Raw genomic sequence first — 14,791 nt, 5'->3', positions numbered from 1 at the left:
TTAATTGTCTTTAAAACAACCTTTAAATCAATTTTTGTGCTACACTGATGAATTGCTGCTATAAATTCCACATTAATAAAATGAAACGAACGTCATGGAGATTCATTAAAAAAAATACAAAGAAGGTATTGGCTTGTGCTTAGGTAGCTTGAAAAGGTTTGGATGCATAAATAATACTTTTGTTCCGAAATGAAATGTAATCACGCCACAACTTTGAATCTGTGTTCATGTACAATAGCGTTCCTGAAGGGTTTTGGCACTGTACTGCAAAGCAAACTTCCTAAGCAGGTCTAGCATTAAAAAAAAGCACAAGGTTAGATAATATCTTTAAAAAAAATTAATGAAATGAACGGCAGGTTGAGTCCGGACAGCGCAGACAGTCTTCATCCTTTTCTGAAGACAACAACAGTCTAAATAAAGAATAATAGTATTAGGGTTCAAATATAAAGCAAGAATGAGCCAATAAAGTTTAATCAGATATTATTATTGATAGTATGTGTTCCTCTCACCCGAACAATGGGATCGACGCCCAACCTGACGCTCCTCGCTCACTACGCATGTTCTCCTTGAAGAGAGAAGTCCGAGCCTCGTTTCCTCCTTGTGGCCAGACCCTCTCCTTCCTCTAACTGCCAAACACAGATTTGAAGATTTTTGGCAGTAACGTCGCTTCGTGGAAATACGAACAGATCTTACCTGCTCTCGAACGTATGTTTCGGCGTACGGCCCGATGCCTCTGAGAGTGAGTCCCACTAAAAAACACCAGACGGACAGTCCGGCCTCCACAGACGCCAGCAGCACACAGGGGAACCACAGAGCAAGGGTGGTGTCCTGCCAAAGGACGCAGCACACAGAACTCATTCAGAGCCCAGGAAAGTTCTAGAATATCTCCACAGCGCTTCAGTCCCGTCAGCTCGAGCTCCTGACTTACGAAGATGCGCGTGCTGTCAAACGGGCAGTCGACGGAGACGGGGGGAGCGGGCGCTGATGGGCACCCCCGGTGGAGTTGCAGCCCTTCATCAGCACGTCTCCGTCAGCCGCAATGGTGAGGCTGATGGCCAGGAGCAGCCCCACGGCGCAGGCCGCTGACAGCAGGGCGTTCAGGAAGGAGCTGATCAGCAGGCAGATGTGCTGCGCGAGCAAAGAAAATACCCGTGTATGAGCTCCTTCACTCACGTACAAGTCACTGGGGTGGAAACAGACGAGGTTGCGGGTTCAAATCCCGAACTGAGCAAAGCACCGTCCCCACACGCTGCTCCCCGGGCGCCTGTCATGGCCGCCCACTGCTCACCGAGGGTGATGGTTAAATGCAGCGGACACGTTTCACCGTGTCACCGTGTGCCGTGCTGCGGTGAATCACATCTGACAACTGATCACTTTCACTTCACTTGACAAAGGAAAAAGGAACAGGACGACATACCAACTTCTGGACGGACAGATTTCTAGACACCAGTATCGCCACGATTCCTGATACGATGCTCTGGAAGAACGCAGAAGACATGTTTTTGTTAAAATCAGGACGCGCTATTCACAGCCCCGCCGGCCGTCTTTCGTGGGTTCTCCTCACCAGCAGCCCAGAAGTCACGGAAATGATGTTGGTGGCGGTGTACTCCGTCGTTATTTCTCGGTTGGGTTTGGAGATGTGACGTAAAATGCTGCCGTGCACGATCGCCCCCAAGATGAAGTTGATGTGGCCCACCAGGATGAGCGTGATCCCCTTCTTCATCAGCCGGCCCGGCCCTTTCTGCCTGTCTGTTAAAGGCACGACAAAACGCTGCAGTGACTCCGCACTCCGTACGCACTTCGTACACATTTTTGTTTACCCGTGAAATGAGTTTTGCACAATAATTACAAGAACGCTGCCATTTTCGCGTTTGAACGTCTCTGCAGGAGAACGCTGCGGCGTGGACTGGGGAGACAATGCCGGTGTCTTTACACGTTCCGCGGTCCAGGCCGAAAAACACTGGGGCAGTGGTGGCCTAGCGGTTAAGGAAGCGGCCCCCAAAATCAGAAGGTTGCCGGTTCGATTCCCGATCTGCCAAGGTGCCACTGAGGGTACGTGAGTACGTCAAGGCCGCCCACTGGTTAAATACAGAGGACACATTTCACTGTGTGCGGTGCTGCAATGTTTCACAATGACAGTCACTTAACTTTTCTATACACAGGGGACGGGTTTGCTTGAGTTATTACCTGTACAGCACCTCGGTCGACTAAAGGTTGTTTCAACGTTATATAAATGAAAGACAAGACATAAAGCAAAACGACTAAACAAATAGAGGACGGCGCTATTATTGCACGTCTATAAAGCCTGTGTATCGTTATTTTAATTGAATGTACTTTTTAATTGCGGAAATGAAAGATTTTATGATCGTGATCGTGTCAGGTCGCGGAACTTATTATTCATCTTTAATTCCTTTGGTCCTCTCGTCACACAGGTTCATTCTGGCGCAGGACCGCCGTATTTTCCCGAGTAATCGTTGCGTTCGTACTCCAACGCTCGGCTTCCATTTGGGCCGCATGCGTCGCGCAGCCGCCGCACATGAAGGCGCCTTTTCGGGCTCTTCTGCTCACCGAAGGCCGCACATGGCCGCACTTCACCGGTCCCGTCCGTCCTGTCCGTCCTTCTCCCGCGTCGCCTTGTTCTTGTTCTTGTTCTTGTTCTTGTTCTTGTTGTTTTTAGCGACGCGGCCGAACAACATCCACAGACAACCGCGCTGCTTCCGCTCGCCACGCCCATGTGACGTCACGACTCACCTGCGGGCCCGGAAGCCGGAAGTCATACTTGCTAATGGAACTTTACATTTGCGGCATTTATCAGACGCCCTTATCCAGAGCGACTTATAATCAGTAGTTACAGGGACAGTCCCCCCTGGAGACACTCAGGGTTAAGTGTCTTGCTCAGGGACACAATGGTAGTAAGTGGGATTTGAACCTGGGTCTTCTGGTTCACAGGCGAGTGTGTTACCCGCTAGGCTTCAGTTGTTTGCATGAGGGACCAGTAAAATAAGACATTTTCAAACAATCGCAGAGCTAAAAACACATGAGCCGTGTTTGCCAAATTGATAATAAATGAATTTTTAGAAAAAGAAGCTGTCAAAAAAACTAGACTGAAATAAACGCATTTCTCCTTAATCCACCACCAGGTTCCTCTACGCTCCTCCTGGAATATCATGCATCCTGAATGTTTCTAAAGTAACGGAAATGCAAAACCCACCCAGTGTGTGTTAGTTTGTTTAAAAAACCGACATTGACTGCATAAGGGTCATTGCAAACACACTCAGAAAAGGTTAACATACAGTGTGTGAAAACCTGTATCTGTGCGTGCAGATGAGTGTGCGCACGCTTCTGTTTCATGGGCCGAGAGCAGCTGTCGCTCGTATTCCTTACACTTGGTAACCATAAGCGATAAGAGGAAAAGCCGTGCTTCCATGACCGACATCGCCTTCTTTCACCGCGGTAAACCTAGAGGCCCTCCGCTGCGTCGCCATTTGAGGAATGGTCGTCCAGTTGCCTCGGCAGTAATGCGGATCCCGCCGGAGCCCGGCCAGGGAGTCCCGAACGACCAGGGGCGTGACTGGATGTGCAAAGTCCTGCTGGGCCTGCACAACAGAGAGAGGAGGAGCCCAGCACAGACCCGACCTGATCAAAAGACACGCGATATACGCACGACACAACATTCGCACATTTGCTGATAACCGGTGGCGGCGTGACAAAGACTGCATAATTCAGGGACTTGAGTGTCACCTAGATGAGGTGATCTGATCTCCCAGGGCTGGTGTTTATCCTGGAGGAAGTCCCACCAGGCCGAGGTCATCATAATGTGTGCACCTCACACATTTTACTAAGGGTCAGGCTTTCCTAGATCGATGAGGGTGTTGATCCCACCCGAAAGTGAAAGTGAAAGTGAAGTGATTGTCATTGTGAAACACTGCAGCACAGCACACTGTGTGCACAACAAAGTGTGTCCTCTGCTTTAACCATCACCCTTGGTGATCAGTGGGCAGCCAGGACAGGCGCCCGGGGAGAAGTGTGTGGGGACGGTGCTTTGCTCAGTGGCACCTTGGTGGATCAGGCAACCTTCTGATTACGGGGCCGCTTCCTGATCCGCTAGGCCACCACTGCCTTGGTCTGGCCTTTCTTTACATGACTATTAGCTGCAGGCATTTCGTTCAGTTTCAATTTGTGTTGCGGGTCAAGTTGAAGCAGTAGCTGTGACAGCACTGTTCTCAATGGTTTATTAAATAAGTTCAGTGAGATTTGGGGTCATTTTTTTTGCATATGTTCAAAAGTTGGGGTTTGTAACCATTCCTGAATAACTGTTTATTTATTTATTTTTATAGCCTTTGTGGAAAATGACATTTGCAATCTGGTACAATCTTGTATCATTTGGCTTGACTGTTGCTATACATAATGTGTGTTAGGTGTCTTTATGAGGGGTATTTTGTAGTTATTTATTTTAACGTATATTTATTATTACTATTTTATTTGACTGTTTTATTTCATGTGTGGGGGGCTTTTTCCCTCAAAAGCTTGACTTTCCATTAATGCTGAAAATGTTCACCTGTGAATTTCCTATGTCATTTAAAATTTAATAAAAGAACCTTTTTTTTAAAAAAAAAAACCACTCACACAACCCTCCACACCAACACTATTAATGATCTTGTAGGTTGGTACACCAGCCCGTTGGCCTCGAGTTTTAACACGCGGACGCCCTCTAGCGGCGAACATAACCAATTGCATAAAAATAAAAACAAGCCGAAAAGCATGCTAATGCAATAAAATAATTTATCAAAAGGATGACTGTTGACTCTCATTAGCAAAAAAGCAGGATCTGCCAGATTATGGCAGACAGATGTACGTGATGGTGAAATGTTCAGTTGAACTGTACTTCGCTAGATATTCAGGTTTGGTTAAATATTGTGCCTTTTGTGTTGTAAAAAGGAGGCTGATGTGGGAGAGGAGACACGGCGCATGTTGCGAAACCGTCTCTGACTGAACGAGTCCACGTTATATTCCACCACACCACGAGAAAGAGTGTTAGATAATCGTGCAGACATGAGCATCCGACCTCCTGCCCCGTCCACACAACATAGTCCGACCAGGAACAGATAAGATCAATCAGGATTTTCACAAATGCACGCATTATAACTTATCACAATAATGACAGCGCGTTTTACCGTCGTCAGGTATTTTGCTTATTTGCTTATTATAACTAAACTTTTTACAATGCATTTTTCCCCAAATCATTGCAACATCGTAATATGATAATTGTTATGCAGTATTTATTATATTATCCATGTTAGTATAATACTCAACAGGATTCAAGCAGCCTACAGATCACGTTTATGACAACGCAAAGGGGGGCGGAGCCGCAACGCGAAACGGCGCAGTTTGATTGGCCGCCCCTGAGTCCAGCGCTGTTTGATTGGCTGCTGCCTACGCCCGGCCGTGTTTGATTGGCTCCAGCCCCGCTGGACTCTTCTGAGCGCCTCCACCCGCCACAAAGGGGCCTTTCAAGATCCCAGCAGGCGCCCGCGGAGGAGCAGCGGAGCAGCGGAGCAGCGCGGCGACAACTCGCCGTCAGCGTGGAAAAAAACACGCCCGCCCGGCCGCCCGTTACCACAGCATCGCGGCGCAGCAGCAGATGGAGACGCGGGACGGCGAAGGAGGGGCGAGGGACGGGGAGCGGATCTGAAGGCGCGTCCGGAGAAGCTGGACACCGTGGGACCGGGGAGCGAGCGGGGGGCCTGGGTGCCAGAGTCAACATGGCCGGGATCTGCAGCAGCGTCGCGCCCGCCGCGGGAGAGATCGTCCAGCTGAACGTCGGCGGGACCAGGTGAACACCCACCCGCGACTCGCCACGCGTGGGGCGGGCAGGGACGCGGCGCTCCAGCGTGGTGTTAGTGACACAGAGACGCGATGTCACGCGTTTGGTCCACATTAAACAACTCGTGCTGGCTTAGTGTCCTTTATAATATCCTGTCGACTAGAACAACAACAACAACCTTTATTTCTTATATAGCCTATAATCACATACAGGATGTCTCAATGGGCTTTGACAGATCCTACAGTTGACACCCCCAAACTTGACCCTTCAGCTCACAAAAAAACTCTAGGAGAGAGAAAAAAGAAAGGAAGAAACCTTGGGAAGGAGTGATACAGAGAGGGATGCCCTTCCAGGGTAGAGTGATCCTGCATGTGATGTCAGTGCAGGGCTGGAGATGGTTTGTCCAGTAAGAGAAAAGTCCTACAGTTGTAGAGGTGGAGAAGTCCAAACTGTAGTCCAGTGTCATGGTGTACATTACGTGCCCATTATGATGCTACTGGTCCATTTGAAGATCCCTGAAGCTGTAGTTGTTACGGTGGCGGTGGCTGTGGTGACCGTCTGGTCCGTTTCATACTAAGTCCTCCTTTAGCAGTTGTCAGGAACCAGGATTTATCGGCTGCTCTCGTGGCTGGAGTCTGCCGGTGGTCGGCGCGCTTGATTCAGTGTCTCGGAGAGAACAAACAAGCGGTGGCAGACGGTGGCATCGTACGGCTGATACTGAAATATGTGGTTATGGTGGTATATTTGTGCAACACCATGTACAGATAACGTACATTTTCATTCTGCACCACTGACTAATGCTACAGGATGATATTTTACTCAGTCGGGGTGACGGGTGTACAGGTGTTACTAGTACGTGCCCAATGTTGTCATATAAGAGCGCTTTTTCGCCAACACTCAACTATTGGGTAAATTGATAATATTGATCCTCATTTCACTCTTACAGGTTTAGCACCTCAAGACAGACCCTCATGTGGATCCCCGACTCTTTCTTCTCAAGGTCAGCCGGTAATGAATTTGACGCCGAATCCACGCTCTGCGCGGTAATCTTTATGCGACAACTTCCTGTCTTTCTGCAGTTTGCTGAGTGGGAGAATCTCAACTCTGAGAGACGAAACTGGAGCCGTGAGTGCGAAATTCCATTTTTGGATTTGTTAATCCAAATCGCCTAACTTGTTAATCACCTAACAATATATATTACTTCTTTCAGATATTTATCGATAGGGACCCGACTGCATTTGCACCCATTTTGAACTTCCTTCGGACTAAAGAATTAGACCTGCGGTTGAGTTTTTGTCTGAATTCCCACTGTACCTTGTAAATCGTTCGGTTTCAGTCGTGGTAATGGGGTTAATTAAGCTTTGATGTCTCGTTGCAGGGGGGTTAACATTAATGTCCTGCGGCACGAAGCGGAGTTTTATGGGATTACGCCACTGGGTACGTCCGTGAGGTCTGCAATCAAAGCAACATCATGTGACGTTTTGGCCCCATTTTAATTCTGAGTATATTTGTCTCCCCACTTGACTCAGTGCGGCGGCTCCTGCTTTGTGAGGAGCTGGATCGCTCGTCATGCGGCAGCGTCTTGTTCCACGGTTACCTCCCTCCTCCAGGTAAACCTCATCGTGAGTCTTCACTTGCAGGCTTTATCTCATGATCTCACGTGTCCACCCGCTTGTTATTTTCCTTTTCTGCAGTCGTCCCACTGCGTAAATCCACCGCGGAGGAGGAGCGGCCCGGTCCCGGTGGGGCTGAGGGGGGCTTCCCTAGAACCTGCCCATATGCGGCTTTCCCAGGACCCTCTGGAGCTGAAGGAGGTCAGCTAGAGATGGAAGGTACCTGGTGGAGTCATGCAAGCTGGTAGTGAGATAATATGCCAGATAAAAAAAAATGCATCTGCGGTCTGGACTCAGCCACTCGGCAGGCATGAGGCATTGTGGGAGGCGGGCTGAAGGGGGAGGGTCGTCTTTAAAGGCCTTTTATGTGGCGAAGAGTGGTCCACTGTGCATGGTCACACAGCTGCGTTACGAAGTAACGTGAGGAAGATGATGGGCGGGACGAATGAGTCCAGATCTTCTTCTGTTCCACATTTTGCTCTCACCCCAGTGAGATAAGGCATGCACAAGATGTAGAGAATGGGGGCGCGTTCAGTAAAGTCTCATTCGGAATGCTGGATAATCTGCATGCTGATCTTGGCAGTGGGCGTGGTTCTGTGACATCTGCCTCAGAGGTCAGAGGTCACATTTGTGATGCCTGCTGATAAACCCCGAGAAGAAGGAATATTAACAGTGTAGGAAATGTACCGGCAGAGGGGGAATGCGGAAGCAGGGTGTGTGAGAACTGGCTCCGCCCATTTTAAATATAATTTAGAATAAACATAAAACTCATCTTCTGCCAATAAGTGTCTGCGTGCTTTAGACATATTTGACATGGGATTAGTGAAAGTGTATGTCTGTTGATGTTTAAGCAGGGTCGCATGTTGACCCCCGTAAGGTGCTCATTGTTGCCGGTCACCACAACTGGATCGTGGCTGCTTACGCACATTTCGTCATCTGTTACAGGTAAACGTTGCACTGACCCCGAAATTGAATTGAACTTGTCTCTCGCTCTTGACGCATTAAAAGCACGTTCGTCTGTGTCAACATCTGCGTCAGGATCAAGGAGTCTTCTGGCTGGCAGCAGGTCTTCTCCAGCCCTTACCTGGACTGGGCTATTGAGCGCGTGGCTCTGAATGCGAAGGTAGTGGGTGGGCCACATGGGGACAAGGACAAGATGGTGGCTGCTGCTTCAGGGAGCAGCATCATACTGTGGAGCATCCAGGATGGGGGCAGCGGAAGTGAAATAGGTGGGTTTAGTCTTGCTCTGATCTGAGGTGTCTAGAAACATCTTGTCGAAGAACGTGTGTTGAAATTCAACCAATAATAGCCATGGATTTGCTGCCATAGAAATAGAATGGCAGCATCATGAAATGCTTGTGAGCGTTCACGTTTTCCGTGGTTTGTTCAGGCGTGTTTGGCCTCGGCGTGCCGTCGACTCTCTGTTCTTCATTGGGAGTCAGCTGGTGGCCACCAGTCACACAGGGAAAGTTGGGGTGTGGAACGCCGTCACCCAACACTGGCAGGTACGTGTTTTTTTTTTTTTTTAATTTTTTTTTTTATGACATTACTGAGTAATTCTGTGTCAGGCTTGGTCCTGTCTGGGGGATTTTAGAAATGGCCGAGTGTATGGGGTGGTAGTGGCCTAGTGGGCAAGACACTCTTATATGTTCGGGTTCAAACCCCACTTACCACCATTGTGTTTCCGAGCAAGACCCTTAACCCTGAGTGTCTCCCGGGGGACTGTCCCTGTCACTATTGATTGCAGTTACTCTGTTAAAGGCCATAAATATAAATGTTGTTCTGTCCTTCGTCAGGTTCAGGACGTGGTGCCCATCACCAGCTGTGACACGGCCGGCTCCTTCCTGCTGCTGGGCTGCAACAATGGCTCCATTTACTACATAGGTGATTTACCTGCAGGGTACCCCCCCAAAAAAAACATTCTTTAAATGCCCTTATAACAGCCTGACGTATTTTGTATGTTACATCAGCGTTTATATCTCTTACCTGCGTCACAGTTGTCGTCAGAGTTACACTCTTGTGTCGCTGCCATCAGATATGCAGAAGTTCCCTCTGAGAATGAAGGACAATGACCTGCTGGTGACGGAGCTGTACCACGACCCGTCCAATGATGCCATCACCGCCCTCAGTGTCTACCTCACGCCCAAGACCAGTGAGTGACCCCCCAGCTCGACACTGATTCTGGCCTCTGCTCCTGTGCTTTGGTAGAGCTTATTATGGGGTGTACGTGGTGCTGTTGCACACGACCAGTGTTGGCAAACCTTCACCCAGGAACTCTAACCATGGTTAATTATGCTGAAGGTTTTTAACATCAATATCCTCTGTAATGGCGTGGCTCCATCTCCTCCTTTATTAGCCCCATCTGGGTTTGCCTGCTAGGGTGGTAGTAGCCTAGTGGGTAACACACTCGCATATTAACCAGAAGACCCAGGTTCAAATCCCGCTTACTACCATTGTGTCCCTGAGCAAGACACTTAACCCTAAGTTGCTCCAGGGGGACTGTCCCTGTAACTACTGATTGTAAGTCGCTCTGGATAAGGGCGTCTGATAAATGCTGTAAATGTAATCATCTTTCACATTCTTGACCATTAGTTTTGATGAAGCATGAGACGATGGGAGGAGCTTCACCAGATTTTGGTGGGGTGGTAGTAGCCTAGTGGGTAACACACTCGCCTATGAACCAGAAGACCCGGGTTCGAATCCCACTTACTACCATTGTGTCCCTGAGTAAGACACTTAACCCTAAGTTGCTCCTGGGAGACTGTCCCTGTAACTACTGATTGTAAGTCGCTCTGGATAAGGGCGTCTGATAAATGCTGTAAATGTAAATGTAATTTTGAATTGCTTGTTACCAACAGGGCATAATTTAAATGTAACATTCTTACCTCTGATTTCAACAAGGGAAAAGTAAAGTAAAGTCTGTATTTTCACTGTAAGAACGCTACTCTTGAACTCTCCATTGCCATGTCGCCTGCACTTGCGTGTTTGTGTAAAGACCCGCCCACCTCTGACTGTGGTTTGGGTGGTAGTAGGTGGTGGTAGTAGCAGCTTAGTTTGGTAACATCCCGACTGAAACGGCAGAAGCCAAAAAAGACCTCAGTGTCACGTGTTAATACAGATATTACTCACAATCCTCTGAGGGCACAGAGGTCATGGTGCAGGATATTTTTAGGAGTATAAGCCACTCTGGATCACAGCGATACGTTTGTCCGCCACACTATTCCTACAAAGTGAATGTTACGTGTAGTAACATGGCAGTGTGTGTATAACCTGATGGTGGCTCTCTATAAATGTGGTGAAGTAGGTGTGAGTGGGAACTGGATTGAGATCGCCTATGGGACCAGTTCGGGCGCAGTGCGGGTGATTGTGCAGCACCCAGAGACGGTAGGCTCGGGACCCCAGCTGTTTCCAGACCTTCACCGTCCACCGCAGTCCTGTCACCAAGATCATGCTCTCCGAGAAACACCTGGTGTCTGGTATGTGTCTCCATTCCGCAGTCCAAAAAAAAACAACCTCCCCAATTACTATTTCCTCTTATAATCTCTGGAAAGACATTTTTTTGGCAGCTTGACTGACTGATAAATCTAGTTTAATCTAGACGTGCTGCTTTTGCCTTGGCAGTGTGCGCTGACAACAATCATGTGCGCACGTGGACGGTGACGCGCTTCAGAGGAATGATCTCCACTCAGCCCGGCTCCACCCCTCTGGCCTCCTTTAAGATCCTCTCCCTGGAGGAGGCAGAAAGCCACAGCAGCTACTCTTCCGGCAACGACATTGGTGAGAGGGAGACTGGGAGGGAGTTCACGTAAAAGTGTCCTAATTGCTTAGAATAGGATTGAAGGTGATTGATGGTTATATGTGTAACATTGAGGGACATCACGTTTGAAATTTATTGGCTGTTATTAATAATATTTTCTGCACAGGGCCGTTTGGTGAGAGAGACGACCAGCAAGTTTTTATTCAGAAAGTCATCCCAATTACCAACAAGCTCTTTGTCCGTCTCTCTTCAACCGGTAAACGGTACGCAGTCGTCACCTGGTCCTGCAACAGCCAATACTGATGCGAATCGGTGGTGGTTTTCTATATGGATGATAGGCACGTATTGCTCTGCTGCAGGATCTGCGGTGTGCTGGCTGTGGATGGCACCACCATCACCTGCTTTACGGTGCGTGAGTGCGAGGGCTCCAGCCGCATGGGCTCGCGCCCGCGCCGCTACCTGTTCACCGGCCACGCCAACGGCAGCATCCAGATGTGGGACCTGACGACTGCCATGGACATGGTGAACAAGAGCGAGGACAAAGCCAAGCGTGAGTCTGGTGAGGAGCCGTGATTAACCAGGTCGCCATTCAAGCACACGGCCATGCTGCTCAGCAGAACAGTGACAACAGTCTAGATATATAATGACTTTGTGAGTGTGTCATGGAGAATTTTGAGTGTCAAATCTTCTCTAGAAAAAAGACCAGAGGCTCTTTAAGAAATTCAGAAGTTGTGGTTGCCCTTAAATACAATGTTAATTACCATAGGTACATCCCACAATGGGCATTTCCCAATATTTCCAAACATCTCCAAACAGTCCCTTGTTGGGGGTCAATATTCTTAAGGTGTGGCCAAAAAAGTAATTGGCCACACATGCCTTTATTGCCCATGTGTACAAATATGAATTCTGACACAAAAGAAAATAGGTTTGTGCTTAGTGAACCTACAAGTTGTCATCATAACATCTTAAATAGTTTGCTGGTTACAAATGGCCACAAATATTCATAAGCTACCTAGAACTGTCCAACAGTTGTGCATTGTTCAACAAGCTACAGTTGTGGCTGGATTACCAAGGGCATCCTAAGCCTTCCCCATTGTCTTAGGCTCTTCCACAATTAGTAGGTCTTGCTGGGTACTGGTCGGCCTTCTACAGAGTCTTTTGAAACCACTGGACACCTGCATGTGTGCTGGGTGAGCTGGTAGCGCTGGACGAGCTCCAAAGAATCACCAAAGCTCACCATATAACTGTGTGCAAAGTCACAATATGCGAATGCTCAAAAATATACACAATATGTAGAGGATTCTGGTACTGAATCTAAAAGCATCATGGAAATATGAAATGCTTCAGAATTCTTTATATCAAGCTGCTCTTCGTAACTTCTGTGTTCTCTTTCAGAGGTGGGTGGTCCCACAGAGGAAGAGCTGCTGAAGCTTCTGGATCAGTGTGACCTCAGCACATCCCGCTGTGCCACGCCCAACATCAGCCCCGCCCCCTCGGTTCTGCAGCCAGGCCAACTTAGAGAGTCCTGCTCCAGGTCAGTTGGGAATGTGGAACATTTTTAAACAGAAAGATTGTCGATCAGTGGCTTTGTTTCTTCCTTCATTATTAGGAACAATAATATAATATGTTTCTGTATCTGCACTCACATGGAGTGATTTTTCTCTTCTAAATTTGCTCAGATTCACGGCTTTCAAGCCACGGCAGTAAGAATTCTCTCGCACTGTTGCAACATGTGTGTGTTTCATGTGTGTATGACAGCCTCCAGCTGCAGGCCAATGAGCCCATCTCAGAGACGGCCACCTACGGTTCCCTGCGTCCCTACAGAGAAAGTCCCCTGCTGGCCCGTGCGCGCCGAACCGAGAGCTTCCACAGCTACCGAGACTTCCAGAGCTTCAGCTTGGGTAAGAGCCTCCTAGAGTCCAATGGACAGACAGACGAGTCCCACAACTCCACGTGTGACGGCAGCGGTGAGGAGGCAGACCGGAGGAAAACAGACCATGGAGCTCTGGGCCAGCAGGGTCCCAGAAGGCCACCCTGAGTCACCCAGGCACCCGCCCGACAGCCCTGATGTGCGAAGGAAGGTCCACGTGGAGGAGGAGTCGCCCGAGAGTCGGTCGGAGGGCCGGAGACGGGGTGCTTTTGAGGGCGGATTTTTGTGTAAGAAGAAAGCGCCGCCAGTGCCTCAGCTGGCCTCCCTTCCCCCGGGCTCTGAGACTGGGGGGAGCGAGTCCTCCGGCACCGCCTCTCCCTCCCCAACCAAGATGTTCCACCTCACCCCGACACAGGAAGGGTGCAGAAGCGTTCAGCCAGGAGTACAGCCTGTAAGCTTAACGTCATTTCTGTTCTGCGGAGCAACAGCGGTGCTCCAGGTGTAGGAGAGTGTAGTAAAGATTGTGAAGATCTGACTAATATTAACCTTGCGTGCTAGAGTCACTTTAAAAAAAAAAACACACAGCGGGCCTCAAAAACTGGACCAAGATGTTATGTAAAGTGCAGTGGTTGAGTTATGATATAGAAGGTTTCATTAAGGCCATTTTTTTTTTTTAAATGTCATCTCCAGAAATACACAAACACTATTTTTCTTACCGCCACACGTTGACATTTAAAAAAAGGGAATTCTGTGCATCCTTTTTTTGTTGTTGTGAAGAGTGAATATTCAGTGCCTTTTTGATTGTAATAATTTAAAAATATTTCTCATTTACCAAGGATCAAACCAAAGTTTGGAAGAATAGAAAAGACTTGTTGAATAGTGCGTGGAAATGTACCACTTTTATATGCAACTTGATGGCATATTACAGCCAGAATTATTATAACTGTGTCTAACATTATGCATCTTTTTATAATTTATAAAAGAATAATTATATATATATACACACACACACACACACACACACACACAAACATGTAACTTTGTTACTACATTACAGTTTTACTGCATTTGCACTCTTACCAAGAAGGAAAAGTGATTTTTTTTTTTGTGTGTGTGTGTGCCTGTGCATGCGTGTGTGTGCATAGATATACAGTACAGGCCAAAAGTTTGGACACAACCTTCTGATTCAGTGTGTTTTCTTTATTTTCATGACAATTTACATAGATTCTCACTGAAGGCATCAAAACTATGAATGAACACATGTGGAGTTCCGTACTTAACAAAAAAAGGTGAAATAACTGAAAACATGTTTTATATTCTAGTTTCTTTGCTCTGATTACTGCTTTGAACACTCTTGGCATTCTCTCGATGGGCTCCAAGATGTCATCATCTGAAATGGTTTTCCAACAGCCTTGAAGGAGTTCCCAGAGGTGTTTAGCACTTGTTGGCCCCTTTACCTTCACTCTGCGGTCCAGCTCACCCCAAACCATCTGGACTGGGTTCAGGTCCGGTGACTGTGGAGGTCAGGTCTCCACTTTTTTGTTAAGTACATAACTCCACATGTGTTCATTCATAGTTTAGTGAGAATCTACCAGGGTAAATGGTCATGAAAATAAAGAAAACACATTGAATGAGAAGGTCAAACTTTTGGCCTGTACTGTATATAAAAGAGACATTTTCAAAACCGGCAGCTTTTGACGGCAAACATCACCAGTTAAAGACAAACT

The 14,791-nt window shown here is 47.8% G+C and overlaps 2 pseudogenes; one reads left to right on the top strand and one right to left on the bottom strand.

Moving 5' to 3' along the window:
• Window positions 1-536: 536 nt before the first annotated feature.
• Window positions 537-2,307, bottom strand: LOC114794964 (keratinocyte-associated protein 3-like; annotated as a pseudogene).
• A 3,202-nt stretch (window positions 2,308-5,509) lies between these two features.
• On the top strand, window positions 5,510-13,731 carry LOC114794951 (BTB/POZ domain-containing protein KCTD3-like; annotated as a pseudogene).
• The last annotated feature ends 1,060 nt before the right edge of the window (window positions 13,732-14,791 follow it).

Source organism: Denticeps clupeoides, chromosome 1 (genome assembly GCF_900700375.1).
Source record: "Denticeps clupeoides chromosome 1, fDenClu1.1, whole genome shotgun sequence".
Lineage (NCBI taxonomy): Eukaryota > Metazoa > Chordata > Actinopteri > Clupeiformes > Denticipitidae > Denticeps > Denticeps clupeoides.
Note: the sequence above shows the minus strand (reverse complement) of the source record. Positions and strands in the feature narration are given on the sequence as shown.